Here is a 15,626-nt window from a genome sequence, read left to right on the forward strand (position 1 = left end):
TTTGTCTTCTTCATGGCTGTAATCCAAGAACTTAGTTCAGAGCCTGTTCCCTGAGTGACTACTCTCTTGATGTCTAGACTGGTGTGCATTCAGATTCCATGCTCACTTCTGAGAATTAGTATTTAGGAATTACAATTGCAAGGACCTAATAGTTTACACATATTCATATCCTATATCCTATGGCAGGTATCATACTGCCCTGTTTTCTGGAAGAGGAAATTGAGGCTCAGAGACTTGAAAGAACTTTACCAAGGTCACACAAATAGTAAATGGAAAGGCCGAAATTTAAGCTGCAGTTTTCTGATCCCAAGCCATTTGATCGGTCCACTGAACCTTGGCTACCAGATGAGTAGCTGTAATTACTATTTTTCCTTGTGTTCCTCACCTTTTCTTCAAACACTTCTCCCCTCCATCACACACTCCTTGCCCTAAAGACCTTCCTTATTTAAGAGCATTCATGCTTCTGCTGCTGTCTCCCTCCTCCTTGCCCACCAGTACCGTAATCCTGTCATCACGATCATCATGATCATCATCATCATCCTCATCATACTTCTCCCTACTGTTGAAGTAGGAGCTGACACAGAGTACATCAGCATGTCCCAGCCCCTGAGCTTTGTAGTCATATCCCCAGAGACTAGCTCAGAGTCTTGCTTGTAGGAAGAGCTCAACAAATATGAATGGAATGAACAAATGACTAAAGTAATGCATTCTGCAAAAGGCTTGCAAAGCATCTCATTCTCACAAATGCAGCTTGGATTGGGACTACTATGATGTGCTAAAAGGCTCCCTAGAGAATGGTGTTGCTAGATTAGATTTTTAGAATCACAAAGCCTCTCTCCAATTCAAAGCCTGCTTTTGGCCAGCCCTGGAGGAATGCTGGACCAGGGCTTCAGTGAGGTGTCATAACGGTCCCCCAAGGTGGAGCTCTCTTCTGTGCTATTTGTGGGTGCTAGATCCCGGCGCGTTGATTATCTCACTGTGTACTTTTAATACCACTTATCCCTTGTCTATTTTTTTTAAGTCCTTGCAGTAGCCCCAAAGGGAACCCTATGCAAAAAATGGTCATAGTAGCCAGAGACTGATAATATTTCTCAATGGTGACTCCTGTACCTTGCATTCTTGGTTGCTATGAGAGATTGGTTGGTTATCCATTATATATAAAGACAAAGAGACTCTAACATGTACATGGCTTCCTGTTGCTATTCAGTTGTAGGGAAACAAGAGAATGACTATGTCACTTTCAAAGAATGAGTGGTGTGCTTAATAAGGCACAGTTAAAACAAGCATTCTATGCACTCTGTTCAGGCGGTTACTTGCTACCTAAATACAGAGTCTGAAACTTAGTAATACAATATTCTGTCCTCAATAACCTAGATCAGAGATTGGCAAACTACTGCCTACCAGCCAGTTCCAGCCCTCTGCCTGTTTTGTTCAGCTGTGAGCTAAGAATGGTTTTTGCAGATGAATGTTTGCAATCAATCTGATGAAAGGGAACACTAACTTTGAACCCCAATTCAGCAAATGTTATTACCCTAAAAAATTATTCTCATTTAGGAGAGCTGTATGATAAAAGATTATATTCAATAATGATTATTATATTTTGAATTTTAGTAACAAAATTCTGGGGGAAATTTGTTTTCTCTCTTGTTATTTAAGTACTTAATAATCTTAATTTTGTGTCTCAGCCTGCAAAGCCTACAAAATTTACTGTCTGTCCCTCTATAGGACGTTTGCTCACTACTGGTCTAGACTGAAGCTATCAAGCTTGTCTCCTGCCACGTCACTTCTTATACTTGGAACACTTGTTATATGGGAATATCTGTGGTTCTCCACATGCACGTCTAGCTCTCCATGCTCCAGCTGTCCCTTCTGCTGGGACCTGCCACCTCCCACCCTGCCTGCCTGATCATTTGCTTGCTGATATCATACTAATCCTTCTAGGTCCAGCTCAGATGCTGTCCTCATTTCTGAAGTCTTCTCTGACTTTTCAAGTTAGAATTGATATCCTCTACTCAAAAAGCATGTGACATCCTATAAAACATAATTTACTTTGCTATAGTTAAGCCGTTCGCATCCATGGCTGCCTTCTCTCTTATACTGCAAGTGTCCTCTAGGCAGGAAGTTGTGTATATACAGTAGGAGATTGACAAATGTCTGTTTAATGGATGAATGATTGACTGATGCACTGACAGGAAAGGAAGAAATAATTAATGAAAAGCTAACCTGACTCCTGTTGGAAGGGGGATCTAACTGATCGTCTGACTATTGTTTCTACCAGTGATTTATGTCTTTGCCTACCCACAGGAAGGAAGACACTCGCCACAGCAAGGCTGTGGTAAGTTAAAAGGATGGAGACTTGTGTGTTGACACGCATACTACAGTAAATAGGTATTTAGAAAAATACTGTGAATCCATCTTGAGAAACCTTGACAATACTGTCTTCTTGAGTCCTCAGGCTGTGGGGCACAGCTCTGCTTATGGACAGGAACACTTCAACTGCCATCCCTACTCCTTCTCCTCTGCTTGCTTCTCTCCCACCCATGTTACATTCATGATGCCTCATTTTTTCCCCCGCTGTACTCTCTAGATAGAATCTCAGGATCTGAATTGCATATTTAATCCGGTGGTTCACTCAGTCCACAAGGGAGAATGTGGTCATCAGGGAGCTCTGAGAAGAATGGCAATGGACCCGTTCACTCGCTGAGTGTCATTCTTCAAACACTGGTTGAGCTCTCTTCTGTGCCAGGCCTGAGAAAGGAATAAAAGGGCAAGGCCCAGGCTCTGCCCGCAAGGAGAGCAAGCTGAATGGACTTTCTTGTACATCCCTGAAAAATCATGTGAAATATACCAAATCCTCAGGAGTAATCCTCGGGGCCCCTGGGCTTTTTGAGGAGATGTGGGCATAATGCTGTCAGAGTGGCACCGATATTTGGCTGGCAAGCCATCACAATCCAAGGAGGAAAGTTCTATCTCAAGTTTGTACACAATTAACCCATTCTCTGACCTGCCACCCAAATCCAGACTTTGGCAAAAATTAGATAACATCACTTTACTAAGCACAAAAACATTTCTGAATTCATTTTCAGAGCAAATTATAACTTGTTAAAATCATTTTTTTCTAATTGCTTCCATTACAGTTCTAATTTTATGATTCTTGTTTTACTCGTGCAACAAAGAATTTTTGTGTATACAAAGTGGCAAAAGCCAGGCCTCTCCATATAATTCACATTTGCTAGATTAGAACATGGTGACTCAGATATGCTTAATGGACTAAAAATACTCATAGAAAATCTTTGATCTGAGCATTTAATGGTTCTTTACGCAGAAATTCAGAATGCGTGCAATGAGAAGGGCAAAGGACCTCTGTATATTAGCCAAGTAGTACTCAACCCACCAGGGACAATGACGGCAGGATAATTGCCATTTATTGAGTGTTTACTGCGGGTGAGGCACTATGTTAACACTGTATGTGTATCATTCATTCATTTGTTCAACTAATTAATATCTATTAAGCATCTATTAAATATCATGCACTAAGCTAAGTGCTGGAGGTACAATGGCAAATAAGACAGGTAAGAGAGTAACAAACCTAATGGAATGTTAAGTCTTCCAACAACTAACTTCATATTAGACAACTAGATATTAGTGATTCTGTTTTACCACTAAGGAAGCAAAATCAGAGAAGAGTGATTAAGTAACTTGCCCCAAATCATATAGTTAATGTGTGGTAAGCAGGACTTGAAACCAAAGTCCCAAACAAAGCCAGACATCAGAGGCAAGCAGGAATTGTAAGAAAGTATTGTACTTTCAAGTGCCCTTCTGCATTTTTATCTCATTGATAAAGACCTCTAGGAAGGAATTTACAGTTCCTAATCTTTTTCCTTCCCAATGGAGCTGACTCTTAAGCTTTTGACACACTGTACAGGTACACTCCTCCAGGAAGTGGTTCACGACTCAGACCAGAAGCCCCCTTTCCTCTACGTCTCCTCAATACCCTGTGCGTATTTCTATTCTTGCACTTACTACTATTACTATACTTTTGCAAAATATGCCTTCCATCCACTAGACCAGGAGCTCCTTAAGGACAATGGCTAGATGTAATTTACCTGTTTACCCTAGAATAGTGATTAATCTGAGATGCAATAAATGTTTTGTGAATAAGTAAATGAAAAACGTTCATTGGTAATCTACTCTACTTCATTATTTCAGTGACAATAATAAAAGTAGCCAGCACTTACTATGATGAGTGTGCACAGTGTACAAGCATTATTTCCCCCCATCTTCATCATGGCTCTGTGAAGTCACAACTGTGTAATCACCCCCATTCTATTGATGAGAAAAATCAAAGCTTTCCCAAGATCACACAGAGTTAGTTAAGATGCATGATTCAAACCCTGTTTTGATGGGCACTAAATTCTTCACAGGACACAAGGACACTTCCCAGTACTCATACAAACGTTCCTTCCAGCAATTTTCTGACAGTTGTGCCCCTAGAGAACTCTGGCTCCCAATTTTTACTCTCACCAGGATCTGCCTGGTGCTTTTAGATACAATACTTGCACCCATATTATCTCCCTCAAAAGACAACAATCCACTGTAAACAGGGATCGTGTGCTCTTCACCTTGAATCTACATAGACTAGAGTCCCAGCCTTGGCATACTGTTAAGATGTTGCATTGAACTCTGAGTAAAAATAATACTAAGCCCACTGCAATATTACTATGGAATTAGGATCACATAAATCCAACCTAATTCCCTGCTTTTATAGTATAAGCCTCTTTCTCAATGGACTAAAAGCCCTGAAGGATAGAAAGGATTTAGAAAGAAGATGGGAGGAGGGCATGGGGGAAAACTGTGAGCAAAACCCAGCAGTAGTTTAAGTGTGGGGCTTGTGGGGCCCAGTGTAGGCTGTGATTTGGTCAGAGCACCTACTGAGGCCCATATGATTTTAATATGCAGCCAGGGCTGAGAATACCCAAGAAAAAGCATCGAGTGTGTGCAGGGAGCAGTGGGCAAAAAGGCTGGAAGCATCAGATAGCTCAGATCCTGGAAGGTATTGACTGCAGGCCAAGGTGCCTGGGCCTTGCCCTGGAGGAGAAGGGATCCATTGAGAGTTTAGGACATGGAGGGGTGAGACTACCCACCCCTTTTCCACTGCAGAAACAAGGTTAGTGGAGGGAGATTGTATGGGCTTAGCAGAGTTGGGGCCAGAAAGATAGCATAAAGGTTGAAGTTGGCAGCAGCCCTCCCAAGAATGGCATGTTGGACTAGGGGAGTGTGAGGGGACTTGGCAGGGACCTGTTGGAGCTGCACAAGCAAGACACAGCTGTGGCTGGAATGAGGAGAAGCAGATTCCTGAGCCCACTCAGCCACTGACTCTTTCTGTAACCGCAGTCCCCACACCTCCCTGACTCTATTCTGCACCTTTAAAAATAGAGATGTTTACCTTAAAAGGTCATTATGAAGTCTATAGAAAAAGATATGTTAAAGCAGTTGGCACAGAGTAAACACTCAGCAGATGAGGTTGAAACTCAATGATGTCTCTGTTCTTTCTAATATTCTGCTCTTTTGCTTTCTGCCTTGATCTACATTTTGCCTAATTATTATGGTTTAATAGGGAACAATCCTTAAGGGCTAGGAGGCTTGCAAAAATGCACTATGCACTCCAGGATACGCCACGATGTGGGCCAGTGTTTTGAAGTAATTGCACGAAATGGACAGTGACCACAAGGGGACAGACAGCTCAGTGGAGGAGGCATCGTTTCAGGGACGCACTTGTGGTGAGTTTTGTGGCTTGACGCGTGGACACAATTTTCCCACCAGAAGAGGTTACACCAGGCCTAATCCTGCAAAAGCCTCTTCATTCAATTTGAAAACAAATACCCACTGACAGTGGACTATGCTAGGATAAAGGAAGGATAGCAAAGATAATAACGATGTGTATTATGTAATACACAGCATAGGTAGCTCCTGTGTGTAATGTTCAAGACCAGCAGCACGGGAGGTGGGAGATTGAGACCACAGTGAGGCCTATGCTCCTGCTCTCTTTCAGACAGGAGAGGCAGGGACAGACACCGAGAGCTCATTCTTTGCGACGCCTCCCACCCATATCAGAGATGTCAACGCTTATTGGCCATTGACCTCAGCATTCTTTTCTTCTCACCCTCTCTATCCCCCACCTACCCTAATGTCTATGGGTTTCATTCTCAGCAATAGGCTGATGCTGTCTTTATCTTCTTTTCTCTTCTGCCCTTTCTCCTGAGCTTCAAGCTCTGTCTCCATTTAGTTCTTTTGTATTTTGTTTCTTATTTTTTGTTGAGGTATAACATACAGAGAATAAAGTCCATAAGTCTCAATTGTTTGTGTGTATAAACCCATATCACCACCACTCAGACAAAGACATAGAACATTTCCAACACCTCAGAAGGTTCTCCTGTGCTCCTTCTCAACTTGCACATGTACCAGTTCATATATGCATTAGATGCAATTTCTCCCTACAAGAGCAACAAAAATTAATTGTATACATCTTATCTTCTTTGTGGGTTAGTCTTGGTCAGCACTGTATTTCTGAGAGTTAATTACCCACCTAACTCCCAGAGATTACCATTATTCCAACATTTATCACCATCAATTACTTTACCTGTTTTTGAACTTCATATAAATGGAATCATTCAGTAAGTGCATTCGTATCTAGGATCAATTTTGTCACCCACTAGGAAGCTTTTGGTAATGTCTGAAGATGCTTTTAATTGCCACAACTCAGGGTGGAGAGGGGTGGGAAATATTACTGGTGTGTAATTAATAGAGGCTAGGGATGCTGCTAGACATCTTACAATGCACAGGACAGGCCCACAACAAAGAATTAGCTGGTCAGTAATTGATAAGGCCTGTGTATCAATCTCCTATAGTGACTGTAACAAATTACCACAAACTGAATAGCTTAAAGCAACATAGATTTAACATTTCACAGTTTTTTTATTCAGAAGTCCAAAATGGGTCTCATTGGAAGCTCTAGGGGAGAACACTTTCTTTCCCTTTGCCAGCTTCTAGAAGCGGCTTACACTCCTTGGCACGTTTCCTTCCATCTTCAAAGCCAACAACCGCCAGTCAAGTCTTTGTCACACTGCATCACCCTAATATGACACTTCTGTCTTCCTCTTTCACTTATAAGGACTCTTGTGATTACACTGAGCCCAAGTGAATCCAGGCTATCCTTCCAATTTCAAAGACCATAACTTAACGACATTTGTAAAGTCCCTTTTGCCATGTAAGAAAACATATTCATAAATTCCTAGAATTAGGATTTGGATGTCTTTGGAGGGGGGATTATTCTGCCTTCCATACCCTGCTATATAATATGCTGCTGTATGAATATACCACAATTTATGTATCCTATTGTTGATGGGGATTTGTGCTGTTTTAGTACTTTGCTACTAATAATGCTGCTATAAACATTCTTATACATGTCTTCTGCTTAATTTCTGTTAGGTAGATACTCACGGATGGAATTTCTGGGTCATGGTAAATGTATGTTTAACTTGAATAGATAATGCTAAAGAGTTTTATAATGTGGTTGTGCCAATTTACACTCTTAGCAGCAGTATGAATTTCCATTTTCATTCTGTATTGAACATCTCCATGTAGACCTTCCAAAGACACCCCAAACTCAACTTATCCAAAACTGTGCTATCTATAAAGCTCAGTGTATACCATCTTCCCCCCAGACATTCAAAGCAGGAACCTGGAAATATCCTAGACTCTTCGCTCTCCCTTTCTGCCTACTTTTATTTAGCCCCTATTATTTTATTCTTTTCAGCACTTGCTTACATTCTATTCTTGCTGGAGGGCTTCATTATCTCTCACCTAGACTACAGTTTCTTCCCTGGACTCTGTTCCCAGTCTCGTCTCTCCAGTCCATTCTTCCCACTGCTGTCAAAGTCACCTTTTCTAAAATCTAAAGCTGAACCCTGATTCTCCTGTTGCTTATAAGACGAAGGAGCTAGCCCCAGCCTACCTTCTTCGGCGCTTGCCATTCTATCCTTACGCAGTGATACCTCCAAGTTCTGCCCGCACAGAACTGCTTATGATTTCTCTTCTTGTACTTTTACTCAAATTGATCCATTCTCCCATTTACTGCCCACTCATCTCTCAAGACTCAGCCTACTAGTCACCCTCTCTACTGAACTCTTTCCCAACACCCCTCAAATCAGGCAGACTTAACCCCTCTCTTCTCTGTGCTCCACCATGCCCTGCACAGACATTTTATCAGGGCATCTATAACTTTTCAGCAGACTTGTCTATGTCCAATAAACACAAGCCTCCTGAGAGCAGGGACCGCTTTGTCATCCAGGCACTTAGTCCAGGACCCGGCATAGTAGATGCAAATAAATATTTACTGAATGGAAGCTGAATTAAGAGAGTACATATTAATATGACATGGAGGAAGTGTGGAGTGTAGAGACAGGCAAGCACAGACAAAGTCTGTGCTTTCAACAGTCTTAAAACCTAAAGGGGCCAGGTGCGGTGGTTTAAGCTTATAATTCCAACACTTTGGGAGGCAGAGGCAGGCAGATCACCTGAGGTCAGGAGTTTGAGACCAGCTTGACCAACATGTTGAAACCCTATCTCTGCTAAAAATACAAAACTAGCCAGGCATGGTGGTGCGCACCTGTAGTCCCAGCTATTTGAGAGGCTGTGGCAGGAGAATTGCGAGAACCCAGGAGGCGGAGGTTGCAGTGAGCCGAGATTGTGCCACTGTACTCCTGCCTGGGCAACAGAGCAAGGGGGGTCATAAGCTCTAACAGGGAAGTAACTGCATAGTTTCTGCAGAGCTACTGTAAAGATTTCAGGGAGAAAATCTATCTAAGGTTTCTAGCCTTCTGCCAGGCACATACTAGGCACTAAATTAACTACTACTACTACTATTTTTTTTTTTTTTATGATGAAACTAGACTGTTTTTAGTTTGCTGGTTCAGGGCCATGTTGAAGTTATCTTCATTCAGCACAGAATGGGAAGCTCACCTATTTATATTAATACAGTGGACACAGTTTGTAAAGCCAGAGCAGCATTCTAGAAATAGCTCCTTAATCTTGATGAACATTTGTTGATTTATTTTAGTTTTATATTTTGAGCATTGACTTATTCTTAGTGATTGTTGATTTAGAATTATCACTGGCTTGACATTTTTTTAAAGTTCATATATGCATTAGATGCAATTTTTCCTTATGAGAGCAACAAATAATTGTGTCTATCTTATCTTCTTTGTGGGTTAGTCTTGGTCAGCATTGTATTTCTGAGAATTAATTACACAAAGTTAACCAATGATCTAACAAAATGCCTCAGTAAAAATGTCCAAACAAACATAAAACACTGCTGAGTTCATGTGTGGTTTCCGTGACAAGTTTCTCTCCTGGTTTCTTCCCTCCCCCCATCACTCCTCCTTCATCTTCTTCATGGATATCCCTTCTGCTGTCAGTACTCCAAATACATGTATCCCCTATGGCTCCATTTTCTGTTGGTTATTTTTCTCTACTCCTTTTCCATGGATAGTTTTGCCGCTTCCCATTACTTTCATAACACTCACAAGCTGATCGTTTTCAAATCTATATTTATAGCCCAGACCTCTCCCTAAGCTTCCAGATCCAAATATTTACTTAACTGACCCTCAAACGCCTCTTGTTAGATTTTCCATAGACAACAGATCCAGAATTTTCCAAATTCTATATATTGACAAGTACTTCAACTTTCACTTCTGACTTCTTTTCCTCCTCTATATTCCCTGTTCCAGTGACAAGCATCACTACCAGTTACCAAAACCAGAAACACAAGGGCCATCCTGGGTCATATCTTCTTTTCATCTCAATTGGTCATTCAGATCTGTTGTTTTGTACCTATATTATGTTATAAATCTCCAATCTTATCGCCATGATTAAGGCTTTGTCATTTTCTCCAAATTATTTCAATAGCCTCCTTACTGGCCGCCCTTTCTCTAATCTCCCCAGGTTAGCCAGTCAATGGGAGCTTTATAAAATTTGAATCAAACCATGTTGTCACTCTGCTTAGATTTTTTCAGTGACTCATTATAGTCTATAAAAGCAAATCCACACTTCTTAGCCAGGAATATAAGGCTGTTGATAAGCTGGCCTATGCCTACCTCTCAGAGCATAAAAAGAAAGGGAATAGTAAAAATAATAGTAAAATTTACTGAAAAAAAAGATGTTCCACAAAATCAAAATTTTATTCTTTGAAAAAACTAAAAAACAAAACAAATCTTAACAAGAATAATCCCGAAAAAAAAGATAGAAGGCACAAATAAACATTAGGTATGAAAAAGGAGACATAGCTACAAGTAAGTAGAGATTATTTTTAAATCCACAAGATAATGCTATGATCAATTTTATGTCAATAAATTATAAAATTAGAAGAAATGTACATTTTTCCAGAAAAAATAAATTACCAAAATTAGCTCAAGAAGAAATATAATACCTGGATAAGTGAATCACTATGAAAGACATTGAATTGATAGTAAAAAAAAAAAAAATCCATGAAAAAGACAACAGATTCAGCAAGTTTTACAGGAGAATTTCATCAGATATTTAAGGAGCATCCCTTCTTATATAAACTTGTTTTAAATAACTGAAAAGGAGGGGAATCTATCCATCTAATTTTATAGCTATAACCATGACCCTAATAGTACATAAGGCCAATATAAAAAAGGAAAATCTTATTTATGAATACATGCAAACATTTCAGATAAAAAATAGTAAACCAAATTCAGCATAATAAAATATATTTTTATCTAAGCAAGATTTATTCCAACAATGCAAAGATGGTTCAATATCAGAAAAAAAATCTACTAACAGATTAAAAAAGAAAAACCGTAGGATCATCTCAGTTGATACTGAGTCTTCAATAAGAGAAAAAGCATTCAGTAAGACTGAACAGCCAACTAATTTTTAAAAACCCTAGCAAATTAGGATAAAGAGAAATTTCTTAACCTTATCTTATTAAAACATAAAGCAAACCTCATACTTAATGATAAAACTTTAGAAACTTTCCCACATCCCAAGACAAGGATGTTTGTTATCACCTACTATTTGAAACCACACCAGATGTCCTAACCAACAGAGCAACACACACACAAAAAGCACAACATATAAACCTTAGAAAGGAAGATGATACATTGTTATTTGCTAAAAACTTACATTATCTTCACAGACAATCCAGCAGAATCTACAAACAAAACTAATTAGAAAGTGTGATAAGATTCCTGAATACAAGATTAACATATCAAAATTAATGCATATGGGCAATAATAAATTAGAAAACATAATAAACTCTTCACAATAAGAGCAATAATTAAAAGATAGCTCAGAATAAAATAAAATAAGATAATGTGGTGCTAACTCAGACTGATGGAATAAAACAGAGAATCCAGAAATAATATCTAAAGATATGTGACCCTTATGTGATAGAGGAGATATCATAAGTTATTGGGGAAAAGTAAAGCTTTAAAAAAGAGTGTTGGGATGAATGACTTTCCATATAGGGAAAAATTCGATCCCTATCTCACTCCATTTATAAAGACAAAATCTAGTTGGATTATCAACAACTGAAATACAGAAATAAAACTTTAAAACTGTATTCATGTGTATATATATGAGTATATGTGTGTATGTAATTTTGTGAAGAAAATTACAATATATAAGTGAAGAACATAAAATATTTAAATAAATGGCAAGCTTTGCCATGTTTGCATATAGGAAAACTCAATAGCTTAAAGATGATAAATTTCTCCAGGTAATTTTTTTCCCAAGTAAAGCCTGCATTCATCTGCATCAAAATTATCTAGAGTGCTTGCTAAAAATTAGATACCTGGGCTCCATTTTAAGCCCATTGAATTAATATGTATGAGGATATGGCCCAAGAATCTGCATTTTGGAAAACTCTCCAGGCGATTCTTTTGTGTATTAAATTTTGAGAACCATGACTTATAAAAGTAGACCATAACATGAGTTGCACATTAGAATCACCTGAGATAGTTTTTAAAAAGTTGGTTGTCTAGGCTACACCCCAGACCGATGAAATCAGATTTTCTGGGCAAGGCACCTATGCATCAGCCTTTTGAAAGTTCTCCACTGATTCCAATGTGCAGCCAAGGCTGAGGACCACTGCCCTGGCTGGTGGTTGACGTAGAGTCAGGTAGATAAAGTTTGCTGCCCTTCTCCCTTTGAACATTTGCTTCTAGTGCTAACCTGGTAAGATTTGGACTTTAACTTGACTGAGGAAGACACAATTTTCTCACATTAAAATTATGACTCATTTATTTGGTATCCCCACCTCCTTATCTGGTACATGGTACTTGGTGATCATTTTCTGAAAAAAAATTCAACTAAATAAAATTGACTCTATCAATATGTAAATAAGTAAAATTTTCACCAAGCCCTAAAAATTCCATTAGAGTCAACAAATCTATATGGCACGTAGGGTGTGAGAGGTCCAGAAGTGAACAAAATACAGCCTTCTCTTTAGGTGTTCACGACCTGCTGGGAGAGACTGATATGGACAAAAGTATTTTACAATCAAGAAGACAATGATAAGAGTTCAAAAACTAAAAAGGGAATAGAAGAAAAATTAATTCAGAATGGCTGGATCTAGGAAGGCATTGCTGTAGATTCAGTAACCAAGATTGACCTTGAGGCATTGCTGGGATTGACCCATGAGGAGATTAGGGAAATGGACAGTTGGGGAATGGGACAGTTCAGCACAGCATAAACTAAGTCAGATGGGCCTTCCTGTTACCTTCATGCAAGGCTGGAGGGCAGACATTGAAGGCTCCTTTTCTTTCTAACTTCCTTGTCACTGCTCTCATTTTTCAAGTATTTCACCCTGGTTTATTAATTCTACCTCCTGGTGCCTCAGCTGGTTTTTTCTAGGAAAAGTTTCTCATTAGCATTTCTATAGGGACCAGCTGCTACCCTATCTATCCCTATTATCTGATGGCCAGAGCAATAGGGTTGACTGGGAAAGGAATTTTAATCCCCTCCTTATGACTCATCTATTTTCTAATTGAGAACGTCAGGTCTAAAGTCACAAATGGCTTCCCAGTGAAATCCATCCTTAACATTAAAAATGGTAATAAAGACATGCTTCTCAATTTTATATCATCTATGTAAAATGAAAGTGTTAAAAATTAATCAAACTCATGTTTGTGAATAATCCTAAAGCTATCTCAGATACTACTCGAATGCAAAAATCTCAGGCTAGTATGAATGGATTGGGAATTAGATAAGATGTTGGATAGGGAAGGGTTCTCAAAACCATAATGTCAAAGGATATCTAATGTTATTTATGACTGTAAATTATAAAGTAAAACAATGAGCATGTATATGATTCTGAATGTTGAATGTTTATTTTACATGATGGACTGTGTGTCCTTTCTGTTTAAGCAGACTGTTCACATTGATGTCATGTGACAGATGTCATTTGTAAAGTCCATGAGATGAACCAGTCACCATGGTGTAAGCACACCATAATTTATGTAGAATGGCAGAAGAAAAGGGTTTGTAAATCAAATTATCATTGAAGTGGCGCACAACTTAGCTCCTAAGGCGGCATAAGGTCCATCTACAGTGGATATGGAACATACTTAAATTCAAAAGATATCCTAGAATGATAGCAAGGAAAAGAATGTGAGACAATAGGGAGGGAAAATCAATGTTCTAGATAAGCTTATAATTGCCAACCATCTCTACAATGTATTTAATGTATTGACTATCTTATTTCTTTATAACTACTTTAAGCCAAAGTGTATATCTCAATTTTTTGTTAATTTTTCCTTTGGAACAAAAAAATGTTAAATTTCACATCAAATTTGTCATGCACTTAAATTGTTCATTAAATAAATTGATGTTTCTTAGCAATATTCATTCCCATAACATTTCAAAACCCTTCTGATTATCTAGCAAAATGGTAATGGTGGCCCCCCAAAGTCATGAGTATAATTAAATTTTACAGATCTAAATTTAAATTTTTTTTGAGGTGTTCAAAGTTTTGTTTTTTTTTTTTTGACAGATTGATAGAATTGATAGGTGTTAAAAAAATAATCACTCTCACCAGCTGTGAGGGCATAGCTATTCCCCACCAAATCCAGTCATTTCCAGTCCGTGTGTAATTTGAAGCATGGCATGTGAAGCATGCCACGCTTACTGCACGGTTAAGCTGTTTTTTTTTGAGGAAAAAGGCTATACAGAATAAGGTGTATTATTTATGTGCTATATTAAATCTGAGGTGTATTATATCTGAAGGATGTGGTCATTCCTTGACTGACAGGCCACTCATCCATAAACAAAGCAAGTCCTGCCAACTTGGAATCAAAACTGAGCAGAATCACCCGAGGAGGCTGAAGAATCTGGAATCTCTCTTGATTGGCATTGACTGTATGGTAGTGAGAAGAGATAGCTCCTGCCAGGGGGTAGTAAGGTTCCACCTGCCACAGGGTGCTAGAATGAGACTGGGAAGATGAAGAGGCCAGGCCAGTAGTCTATGATGTTGGGCCAGACTTGGGTTTCTCAGGGTAGGAAGATCAAAGCTATAGCAGAACCAGAAAACTACATCCTGGCTTTGTTTTTTATGTAACTTGCTTGCTTGTTTCTCTTCTTTTGTTTTGCTCCCCACTTGGTAGCAGCGTAAAAACATAGTGAACATTCTACCTTCTCGTGGCTAACCAAGGAAAAGGATTTATGTCCTTGCTTGACCAAGAGCTCAAAGGAAGTGCTGTATTCCTGGGGTACCAGTGTGGTTGTTGTGATAGCAATAAACCAAGAGAGAGGTGCCGAGGGAGGTGGAATTCAGGAAGATGAGAAACGCAGGGGTAGAAGCTGGGGGACAGATTTTCTCTTCACACGAAAGATGTCTGAAGATGGTAGTCTTTCCTCAGCCTATGAGAGAGTGTTGGTGATGCTCACTGGAGAAGGACATCAGTCTAACTTGAGGCTAGATATACAGTCTTGGCAAAGGACTAACTCTCTAGTCCTCCCCACCGCACCCTCGTGCAGGAAGGAGGCAGCAGGAAGCTGTGGCATTGATAAAGGACCCCATAAGCTGCATTTTGAACACCTCTAGCTCAATTACCATTCATACACATCTTCCTGGAGAGACCCCAAATGCAATGTTACATGTTCAGAGTCAACTGCGTTGTTAGCCAATTGATGTTGGTTGGAATATAAGGGCAGGATTGAAAGCTAAGACTTCAGAAGTATATACTGGCTGGATGAAAAGCAAGAAAGCAGACTGGAATGGCTGAGGCTGCAGCAGAGGGAAATTCTAGAAGGAAAGACAGAGATTTTCATGCTTGAAAGCATTCATTTGCGAGGAATTAAGTGTGCTGGAGAAAGGGGTTCTTGGTGGCAAGAGGATGAGAGACATCTGGAGAACATGTAAGGAAAGGAGAGAGAAAGAAGATGCCTCAATAGCAGAGAAGGCTGGAGGCATCTAGAAAGAAGGATCAGAATAATAAGGCATCATGTAGAAGGTAGGAATGGAACCAAGACGTACTAATTACCGCTATGTCCTAGGCACCAGCTGTTCTCCTGAATCATCTCATTTAATCCTCACAATGTCCAGC

The 15,626-nt window shown here is 39.4% G+C and overlaps 1 protein-coding gene across 2 annotated transcripts in view; it reads right to left on the bottom strand.

The window, feature by feature from the left end:
* The window catches only part of MAP6 (microtubule associated protein 6), an 84,313-nt gene that overhangs the window by 66,366 nt on the left and 2,321 nt on the right, over positions 1-15,626 (bottom strand). The gene's annotated exons all lie outside the window — the stretch shown is intronic.

Source organism: Sapajus apella, unplaced genomic scaffold (genome assembly GCF_009761245.1).
Source record: "Sapajus apella isolate SASKATOON/1434 unplaced genomic scaffold, GSC_monkey_1.0 scaffold106, whole genome shotgun sequence".
NCBI lineage: Eukaryota > Metazoa > Chordata > Mammalia > Primates > Cebidae > Sapajus > Sapajus apella.